This window comes from Lotus japonicus, chromosome 2 (assembly GCF_012489685.1).
Source record: "Lotus japonicus ecotype B-129 chromosome 2, LjGifu_v1.2".
Taxonomy (NCBI): domain Eukaryota; kingdom Viridiplantae; phylum Streptophyta; class Magnoliopsida; order Fabales; family Fabaceae; genus Lotus; species Lotus japonicus.
Window position 1 is genome coordinate 37,010,280 of NC_080042.1, and position 9,953 is coordinate 37,020,232.

At 44.1% G+C, this 9,953-nt stretch overlaps 1 long non-coding RNA gene across 1 annotated transcript; it reads left to right on the top strand.

Annotated features, from left to right (window-relative positions):
* The first annotated feature begins 7,821 nt into the window (after positions 1-7,821).
* Positions 7,822-9,692, top strand: LOC130735370 (uncharacterized). The gene is made up of 2 exons (XR_009018418.1): positions 7,822-8,030; positions 9,381-9,692. It is a non-coding gene; the product is annotated as an uncharacterized LOC130735370 (long non-coding RNA).
* The last annotated feature ends 261 nt before the right edge of the window (positions 9,693-9,953 follow it).

Here is a 9,953-nt window from a genome sequence, read left to right on the forward strand (position 1 = left end):
TCCACCAGAAGTACATCATTGATAACTGGATTTCCAATGATTTTTCCCTTCTGGTTTCCTCCAAAGCCAACGTCTCCTCCTGACTTAAGCGGTACAAGCTTTTGGAATATAGACTTTATGCCCGTCATCTGTCGCGAGCATCCACTGTCCAGGTACCATGACAGGTGTCTTAACTGAGCTGCATAAGATGTCTGCAACAGGAATACTTTTTGTCTTAGGTACCCATATCTTGGGTCCTTTCTAGTTAGTTTTCCCAGAAGTTCTTGGAACTGTAACATCCTGACTTGACGACTGGCCTCACGGTAACAACACGAGTCTTTTCAGTTCGCTTTGTCCTCACTCGCGCACTTCCCGGGAAAACTTCCCAGGAGGTCACCCATCACGATATTGCTCCAAGGTAAGCACACTTAACCATGGAGTTCTTATCAGTTGGGCTCCCGAAAAGAAGTTGCAACTTGTTGTTATGGGTAGTACAATCAAATCATATATGCCTTCCTCAACTGTATAGTCCATCCCTACACAGTCTCGGAATACCTCTTGTTCGGGTGTGGTGCGTCCCTCCACATAGAAGGCGATCAATCCTCGTCCTTCTCAGCTCAGGGCGTCACGGGCCCACCAACTTCCGCTTGGTTCGTCCTCGAACCACACCGTACTGGGAGAGGTCGGCTCTGATACCACTTGTAACATCCCGATCTGACGACTGGCCTCACGGTAACAACACGAGTCTTTTCAGTGCGCTTTGTCCTCACTCGCGCATTTCCCGGGAAAACTTCCCAGGAGGTCACCCATCACGATATTGCTCCAAGGCAAGCACACTTAACCATGGAGTTCTTATCAGTTGGGCACCCGAAAAAAAGTTGCAACTTGTTGTCATGAGCAGTACCAATCAAATCTTTTATGCCCTCCTCAACTGTGTAGTCCATCCCCACACAGTGTCGGAATACCTCTTGTTCGGGTGTGAGATCGGCTCATTCCTGTGACCCTCCACCTAGAAGCCTGCCAGGAGCCGCTCCTTGTTCGTGCCTCACTGCACCGGCGATCACTCCCCGCCCTCGTCAGCCCCGGGTGTCACAGGCCCACCAGCTTCCGCTTGGTTCATCCTCGAACCACACCGTACTGGGGGAGATTGGCTCTGATACCACTTATAACATCCCGATCTGACGACTGGCCTCACGGTAACAACACGAGTCTTTTCAGCGCGCTTTGTCCTCACTCGCGCGCTTCCCGGGAAAACTTCCCAGGAGGTCACCCATCATAAATTGCTCCAAGGCTAGCACACTTAACCATGGAGTTCTTATGAGTTGGGCTCCCGAAAAGAAGTTGCAACTTGTTGTTATGGGTAGTACAATCAAATCATATATGTCTTCCTCAACTGTATAGTCCATCCCTACACAGTCTCGGAATACCTCTTGTTCGGGTGTGGTGCGTCCCTCCACATAGAAGGCGATCAATCCTCGTCCTTCTCAGCTCAGGGCGTCACAGGCCCACCAACTTCCGCTTGGTTCGTCCTCGAACCACACCGTAATGGGAGAGGTCGGCTCTGATACCAATTGTAACATCCTGACTTGACGACTGGCCTCACGGTAACAACACGAGTCTTTTCAGTTCGCTTTGTCCTCACTCGCGCACTTCCCGGGAAAACTTCCCAGGAGGTCACCCATCACGATATTGCTCCAAGGTAAGCACACTTAACCATGGAGTTCTTATCAGTTGGGCTCCCGAAAAGAAGTTGCAACTTTTTCTAATGGGTAGTACAATCAAATCATATATGCCTTCCTCAACTGTATAGTCCATCCCTACACAGTCTCGGAATACCTCTTGTTCGGGTGTGGTGTGTCCCTCCACATAGAAGGCGATCAATCCTCGTCCTTCTCAACTCAGGACGTCACAGGCCCAACAACTTCCGCTTGGTTCGTCCTCGAACCACACCGTACTGGGAGAGGTCTGCTCTGATACCACTGGTAACATCCCGATCTGACGACTGGCCTCACGGTAACAACACGAGTCTTTTCAGTGCGCTTTGTCCTCACTCGCGCACTTCCCGGGAAAACTTCCCAGGAGGTCACCCATCACGATATTGCTCCAAGGCAAGCACACTTAACCATGGAGTTCTTATCAGTTGGGCTCCCGAAAAGAAGTTGCAACTTGTTGTCATGAGTAGTACCAATCAAATCTTTTATGCCCTCCTCAACTGTATAGTCCATCCCCACATAGTCTCGGAATACCTCTTGTTCGGGTGTGAGATCGGCTCATTCCTGTGACCCTCCACCTAGAAGCCTGCCAGGATCCGCTCCTTGTCCGTGCCTCACTGCACCGGCGATCACTCCCCGCCCTCGTCAGCCCTGGGTGTCACAGGCCCACCAGCTTCCTCTTGGTTCATCCTCGAACCACACCGTACTGGGAGAGGTTGGCTCTGATACCACTTGTAACATCCCGATCTGACGACTGGCCTCACGGTAACAACAGGAGTCTTTTCAGCGCGCTTTGTCCTCACTCGCGCGCTTCCCGGGAAAACTTCCCAGGAGGTCACCCATCATAATATTGCTCCAAGGCTAGCACACTTAACCATGGAGTTCTTATGAGTTGGGCTCCCGAAAAGAAGTTGCAACTTGTTGTTATGGGTAGTACAATCAAATCATATATGTCTTCTCGTGCAGTGAGTTGAGAAGGACGAGGAAGACATATATGATTTGATTGTACTACCCATAACAACAAGTTGCAACTTCTTTTCGGGAGCCCAACTCATAAGAACTCCATGGTTAAGTGTACTAGCCTTGGAGCAATATTATGATGGGTGACCTCCTGGGAAGTTTTCCCGGGAAGCGCGCGAGTGAGGACAAAGCGCACTGAAAAGACTCGTGTTGTTACCGTGAGGCCAGTCGTCAGATCGGGATGTTATAAGTGGTATCAGAGCCAACCTCTCCCAGTACGGTGTGGTTCGAGGATGAACCAAGCGGAAGCTGGTGGTCCTGTGACGCCCTGAGCTGAGAAGGACGAGGATTGATCGCCTTCTATGTGGAGGGACGCACCACACCCGAACAAGAGGTATTCCGAGACTGTGTAGGGATGGACTATATAGTTGAGGTAGGCATATATGATTTGATTGTACTACCCATAACAACAAGTTGCAACTTCTTTTCGGGAGCCCAACTGATAAGAACTCCATGGTTAAGTGTGCTTACCTTGGAGCAATATCGTGATGGGTGACCTCCTGGGAAGTTTTCCCGGGAAATGCGCGAGTGAGGACAAAGCGAACTGAAAAGACTCGTGTTGTTACCGTGAGGCCAGTCGTCAAGTCAGGATGTTACAATTGGTATCAGAGCCGACCTCTCCCAGTACGGTGTGGTTCGAGGACGAACCAAGCGGAAGTTGGTGGGCCTGTGACGCCCTGAGCTGAGAAGGACGAGGATTGATCGCCTTCTATGTGGAGGGACGCACCACACCCGAACAAGAGGTATCCGAGACTGTGTAGGGATGGACTATACAGTTGAGGAAGACATATATGATTTGATTGTACTACCCATAACAACAAGTTGCAACTTCTTTTCTGGAGCCCAACTCATAAGAATTCCATGGTTAAGTGTGCTAGCCTTGGAGCAATATTATGATGGGTGACCTCCTGGGAAGTTTTCCCGGGAAGCGCGCGAGTGAGGACAAAGCGCGCTGAAAAGACTCGTGTTGTTACCGTGAGGCCAGTCGTCAGATCGGGATGTTACAGGAACTTTGGGTGCAACAGGAGGATAATACATAGGAACCTGATTATAATATTTAGACATGTCAAGTTTAAACTTTCCCTTTGGTTTCACCACCTTTGGTGTAACCTTTTCTGGAATGACAGTGCCAGCGGGAGCGAAATGCTTATGCAATGGTTCGCGTTTGGGCTCAGATAACTCATCTCTCATGGATTGAGAGTAGCCAAGGCCACTGTTCCCATTTCTGCTTATGCCATAGATCATTGAAGTCATAAGACTTCTGTCTATGCCCTTGGCTAAGAACCTCTGAAACGCTTTTTCATATAATGTCTCATGCTTAACGTCAGATGATGCAAGTTGATCTTCTAGCATGGCATTTTTAGCACGAAGAACAGAGTTGTTATTTTTAAGAGAATAATTCTCTTATGTGAGTTCAGAGACTGACTTCTCAAGAACTTCCGATGAGCTGGTTTTAACAGCGTACTTTCTCTTAAGCTCTTTATGTTTACTTACTAGGACATCATGTTTCTTCATTATTTCAGATAAAGCAGTTCTTAGCTCAGATGGAGAAAAATTAGAAAATACCTCATCGTCATTCTCAGAGTCTGAGTCATCTTCTGAAGCTTCAGCACCTCTGCTGGTGGTAGCCATCAGAGCCTCCACAGCTTCATCTTCTTCTGACTCAGCTTCATCAGAATCAGTTGCATCAAAGGTTATGAGAGCTTTTTTCTTGAAGACTTTTCTTGGTCTCTTGTCCTTCTTTAGCTTGGGACAATCACTCTTGTAGTGCCCAGATTCCTTGCACTTGAAGCAAGTGACTTCCTTTCCAGATGATTTCTTCTGACCAGATGAAGATTCATATTTTCCTGAGCTCTTCTTTGGTCCTTTGCCTTTCCTATGTCTGTTCTTCCAGAGTTTGCTTAATCTCTTTGTGAAAAGAGATAGCTCTTCATCACCAGACGCATCTGCTAGCTCTTCAGAGGAATCTTCCTCTTCTGCCTGATAGGCTTTTGCTTTGTCAGACTTTGACTTAAGAGCAATAGATTTGTCTTTCTTTTGGGGCTTGTCCTCTTTGAGTTCAATCTCATGGCTTCTGAGATGACTCACGAGTTCTTCTAACTTCAACGAGTTCAGATTCCTGGAGAGTTTCAGTGCAGTGACAAAGGCCCTCCACTCCTTAGGCAAACTTCTGATGATCTTCTTGACATGATCACCAGTAGAATAGCCCTTGTTTAGCACTCTGATTCGAGCAATCAGAGTTTGGAACCATGAGTACATCTCCTCAATGGTTTCACCATATTCCATCTTAAACTGCTCATATTTTTGTATGAGAGCAAGAGCCTTGGTTTCCTTGACCTCTTCATTTCCTTCATGCGTCATGACCAAGGAGTCAAAGATGGATTTTGCTGTTTCTTTGTCAGAGATCTTCTCATACTCAATATATGATATTGAGCTGAATAGCATAGACTTCGCCTTGTGATGATCCTTGAAACGCTTCTTCTGAGCGTCAGTCATTTCAGAACGAGGGATCTTCACTCCTGAAGCATCTACTGGATCAGTGTAGCCTTCAATGACCATATCCCAGAGATCTGGGTCAGTGCCAAGGAAATAACATTCTATTCTATCTTTCGAGTACTCAAACTTTTCACCATCAAAGATTGGTGCTCTAAGTTGATTGTTGTTGTTGTTGTCAGCGGAAGTATTGGCTTGTGCCATCGTTTGTTTTTCACACAAGGTTCTGGATCATTGAACACTGTTAGCTGTTTAAATCAGAACCGGAGCTCTGATGCCAATTGAAGGTGCGAAAAACACTTGAAAGGGGGGGTTTGAATAGAGTTTTTTAATAAATGTTATACTTTTAGAACTTTTTCAAAACTCAAGGATAAGAACTAAGTGCTGAAGGATAAGAAGTTAAGCACGCAAGTATTTTATCCTGGTTCACTTGAGATAAAAGCTCAAGCTAATCCAGTCCACCTGTGAAGGAACTTTACAATGTAATGTAAAAGGTTTCGGGTTTACAATAAGTGCTTCTAAAAAGCTAATGGTAAACTCAGATGTTTAAGAACAGTGAAGAAATAATGCTAAGAGATTGGTTCGTAAATGTTGAATGATTTCAGCAAAGTTTCTTGGCCTCTTTCTTCTTTCTTCAGCCTTTATATACTCCAAGACTTGTGATGTAGCCGTTGCTAGGGTTTTATCCGTTGGAATGGCAATCTTGTAATATCAGACTGCTAGGCTGAACAAGGTAGGTGGCGGACAGACTGAGACTTGTACGATGTTGTACTATGATAGCGACCTGTCCTTTCACCAGTTGACTTGTGATCTGTAGTGCTTCAGATGAACGTTGGTGAAGCTTCTGATCATCGCCAGATTAAAGCTTGTGATTCTTCTGACTTTGCAACTTCTGCTTCTGAACAAGTTCCTCAGAACTTCTGAACGTCAGAGCTAGAATAGCTTGGGTCTTCAGAACCAACTTCTTGCAGGTCTTCAGAACTTGAGTCTTCTACTTCTGGACCGTTCCTCTGGAACATCTGGTCTTCAGAACTTCTGACTCTGGTTCTTCAGAACCTCTTGAGAGCCTGTATCTTCAGAACTTCTGAAGGATTTGCCACTGTTCTGAACGAACATGGTACGCTTTAGAGCTCTCTTTTTAGTATCCCTTGGTTCTTCTTCTTCTGAATAAATAGGCTTGGATCAGATTCAGAACCTGTTTGTCACAACTAAAAAGACAAACGTTAGGGTACCACAACTGTTCATCATCACAAACCTTAATTGTAATCATCAAAATATAGAGATGCAACCACTGATCAAAACTTGAGTGTCGCACAGTAACCAAATCTTCATAAATTTCATAAAGAATTTTCGTTGGTTCAATTATTAATCTTGAATTAATGAAGATGTTCATTTTACGAAAAATCTTGAACATGAACCTTTTCAAAACTCGCGGAAGTAACAAATATTGCAAACCTTTTAAAATAAACCATCCGAGATAAAGTATGAACATAGGTCTGAATTAAAGTAAATTACATCAAAACTTCCGAATATTTCAAACTAAAGGAAAATATAATGTTCAATGCCCCCAAACTTGAAAACTATCAACCCAAACAGAAAACAGATATCCCTCAGCCCAAAACCCTGTTCTACGTTCTCTTCCTCTTCTCCTTCTTCGTCCTCTTCCTCGGAAGTAAAGTCATCATCCTGTATCGGCTCGTCGGTGAACTTCTTCAGCAGATAGTTCCTTAGACCTCGGTAGATTTCGCCCTTCCCTGTGTAGTACTGAGGTGTCACCAAGACGTGGAAACTCCTAGCCCTCTATTCGTCGTCAGATGGGTTCGCCCAGTTCCAAGGCTCCCCTTGCACAGGTGGAAGCTCCTCTTTTTCCGGCACAGTCTCCAGCATCTTCTCGGGTTCCTCTAAAGGTTCCTTCTTCTCTACGGACATTTCCTCAGACGGATCCGACTCCGGCTCAGATACTAAGTTGGAAGAGTACTCCGATTCCAAATCCGAGGGTACTTGAAAACGATAGGGTGCGAATGGTAGTTGCACCTTCTCATTCAGCAGCTAAGATTCGATCCATTCTCCCTTTTTGTCGGTGCATTGAAGGGTAGCATTGCCGATGTAAGGCCCTAAGTTCAATTTGGAACAATTTTATGAAAGATTGAATAAAATTGGAGTTTTAGCTAATGTTTGATAACGGGCAGATTAGAACTGTCAAGTTGTGCGAATTTTTAGAGGGTCTTAACGACTTCATTTGGGAAAACTTTCTTCATGAGCTTTGTAGCCCGTTAAGTCTAGAAAATTCTCGAAGTGGAATCAGGTCATTCCGACCTCTGTAGCTCGAGATATTCGCATTTTAGTGATTGTCGTTCAGGCTGTACAGTACCAGCGAACTAGTTGAGGAGTTTTTATTTTAATTCCGATTTTGCTTCTGTTTTTACATAAAAGGACTTGGGTTTTAATTGAGTTTAGACCAGATTAAGAACTAAATTGATGGGTCAAGGGCTTGGGCATGGTTCGAGCTTGAAAAGAAAATTGAAACCCTAGCCCACTAGGTTGTGTGTGTTGCGGGTTCAAGAGGGGTAAAGGGGGGGGAAACTTGTTTCTTTTCTCCATATCAGAAACAGAAACCTAGAGCACTCTTTACGTAAGAAAACAGAAGAGGATGAGAGTGGGAGAAACCTTCCTTTGCACCCTTAGCCGCCGTCGACCAAGCCACCACCGCCACCTTGTGCGCGCCCGAGAGAGAGCTCGAGTAGGAGGGAAGAGAGGGACGAGGACAGCAAGCTACTGAGCTCTGAACCTGCAATCTTTTCTCCTTTTTCAGACCAAGAACCCAAGGTAAGGGCTGGTCTTAGGATCTTTTGGGTAGAATAGGGGTTATATCATGAGTTTTCTTGGAAAAATTATGATTCTTGCCATGCTTTGACATGATTTTATGTATGAACTTGATTGATGTGCTTGAGGTTTTGAATATGCAATGTGTGCTGGACTTTTTCCATGTGATATTGGGTTACACTGTGAACATGTTACTATATTTGATGCTGGTAGATGACTTAGAACCCTTAGAATAGAGTGGCTAAAACGAAATTGATGGCAAATGCATTCTCTGTCAGATTTCTGTGCTGGACAGTAAACTACAGGTCCTATTTTCACTTGTTTCTGGTCTCCAAATAAAGAAATGATTAACATACAAATTGTAGATCTTCGAAAGATCTTTCTAGACATATAAAGATCATAAATTTTGGTCTAGTATTGTGTGTTGTAGGTCGTTTTGGGTAACTGTCATACCTGCTGTTTTTCCCTGTGTCGGACAGAAACTTTAAGGAGTAATATCACCTAATTCTGGGGCTCAAATAAAAATGATTTTAACTAGAGAGTTGTAGATATTTAAAATAGCTTTCCAGAAAGATATTATACATGATTTTTTGTTGGAGGACGCATTCTGTAGACCAGTTTCAATGAACGTTGTTTCTGCTGTCCAAAAAGCTAAGTTGCATAAATGTGTTGTTTTCCCTGCATAAGCCTTATGTACCCTTATTTGATAATTTATGCCATGATGTGCCATGCGTAAGTGTAAGTTTATGCTATGCCTTATGTGAATTGTGATATTATTGGAAATTGTTCAAAGGGTCGCTCATCTAGCTGTAATTCCCGATGTGTCTGTGATCGTTTAATTGTTATATTTATGCGATGTTGATGTAAGAATCTAGGTTGACTTTAGAGACTTAAACAAAGAGAAACGCGTAATTAACTCGCTTGCAAGAAGATTGTGAATGAAATTTTATTGGACATAGGTCTAGTGAGAGACTATGGACCATGAGAACGATGGTACCTTGCACGCGAGGGAGTTATTTGGGTTGACTGCGGTCTCCCGTGAACCTTGTGGGCCGGTTTGGCTTCACGTGATTTGGTTGACTGCGGTCACCGTGAACTTTTGTGGATCATTGCGGCTCCACGTGAATTGGTTGACTGCGGTCACCGTGATAACCGTGCCTCTGCGGAAGCACGAAGATGGCCATGGAAGTTTTGGTGGGTTGTGTGAAGTGAGATTCCGTTAGTAACTGACTCTTTCCCATAAAAGACATATAATGTACTTATATTATATATGTTGTTGTTGATTTTGTCATTATCATTCTTTTGTTGGACCTGACCCTGCTTGTTTGCTATGTGTTTATTTGGGGGGGTTAGATGGTCGTGAAGATAATGGCGACGACTCATTCTTGGGAGTTGATGCTACGTGACGAGCCACTACCGGATGACGACTACACTTCTGATGAAGAGGAAGAAGATAAAGAGGAAGGGGCCAAGGATATGGTTGGGTTGTGAGACATCCATTTTTCTTTTGGGTTGAGAGTACCGAGTTTTGGAAGTATTGAACCATTACTTTATTTTAGTTGAGATAGTTTAACTTGATGTAATTTACTTTGAAGTTTTCTTCCGGATATTTATTTCATACTCTTTTCAATGATTAATAAAGTTTGAGGTTTACGTTGATGATTATTTCCGCAAGTTTGAAATGGTTAAGTTTTGAGAATTTTGTAAAATTGAACTTTTATCATTAGTTCAAGATTAATAAGTGAATCGACGAAAACTCTTTACGAAAATTGGTTAATTAGTTACTGTGTAACACTCGAGAAATCGGGGCGTTACAGCCGACGTCAATCTGGCGGACTTGGTGCGCGTCTGTAAGACCTGGAATTTTAGAACAAGTTAATTCCCGACTCACGCGTAGAATCAGTGTAAGCGTGACAGGAGTTTGAT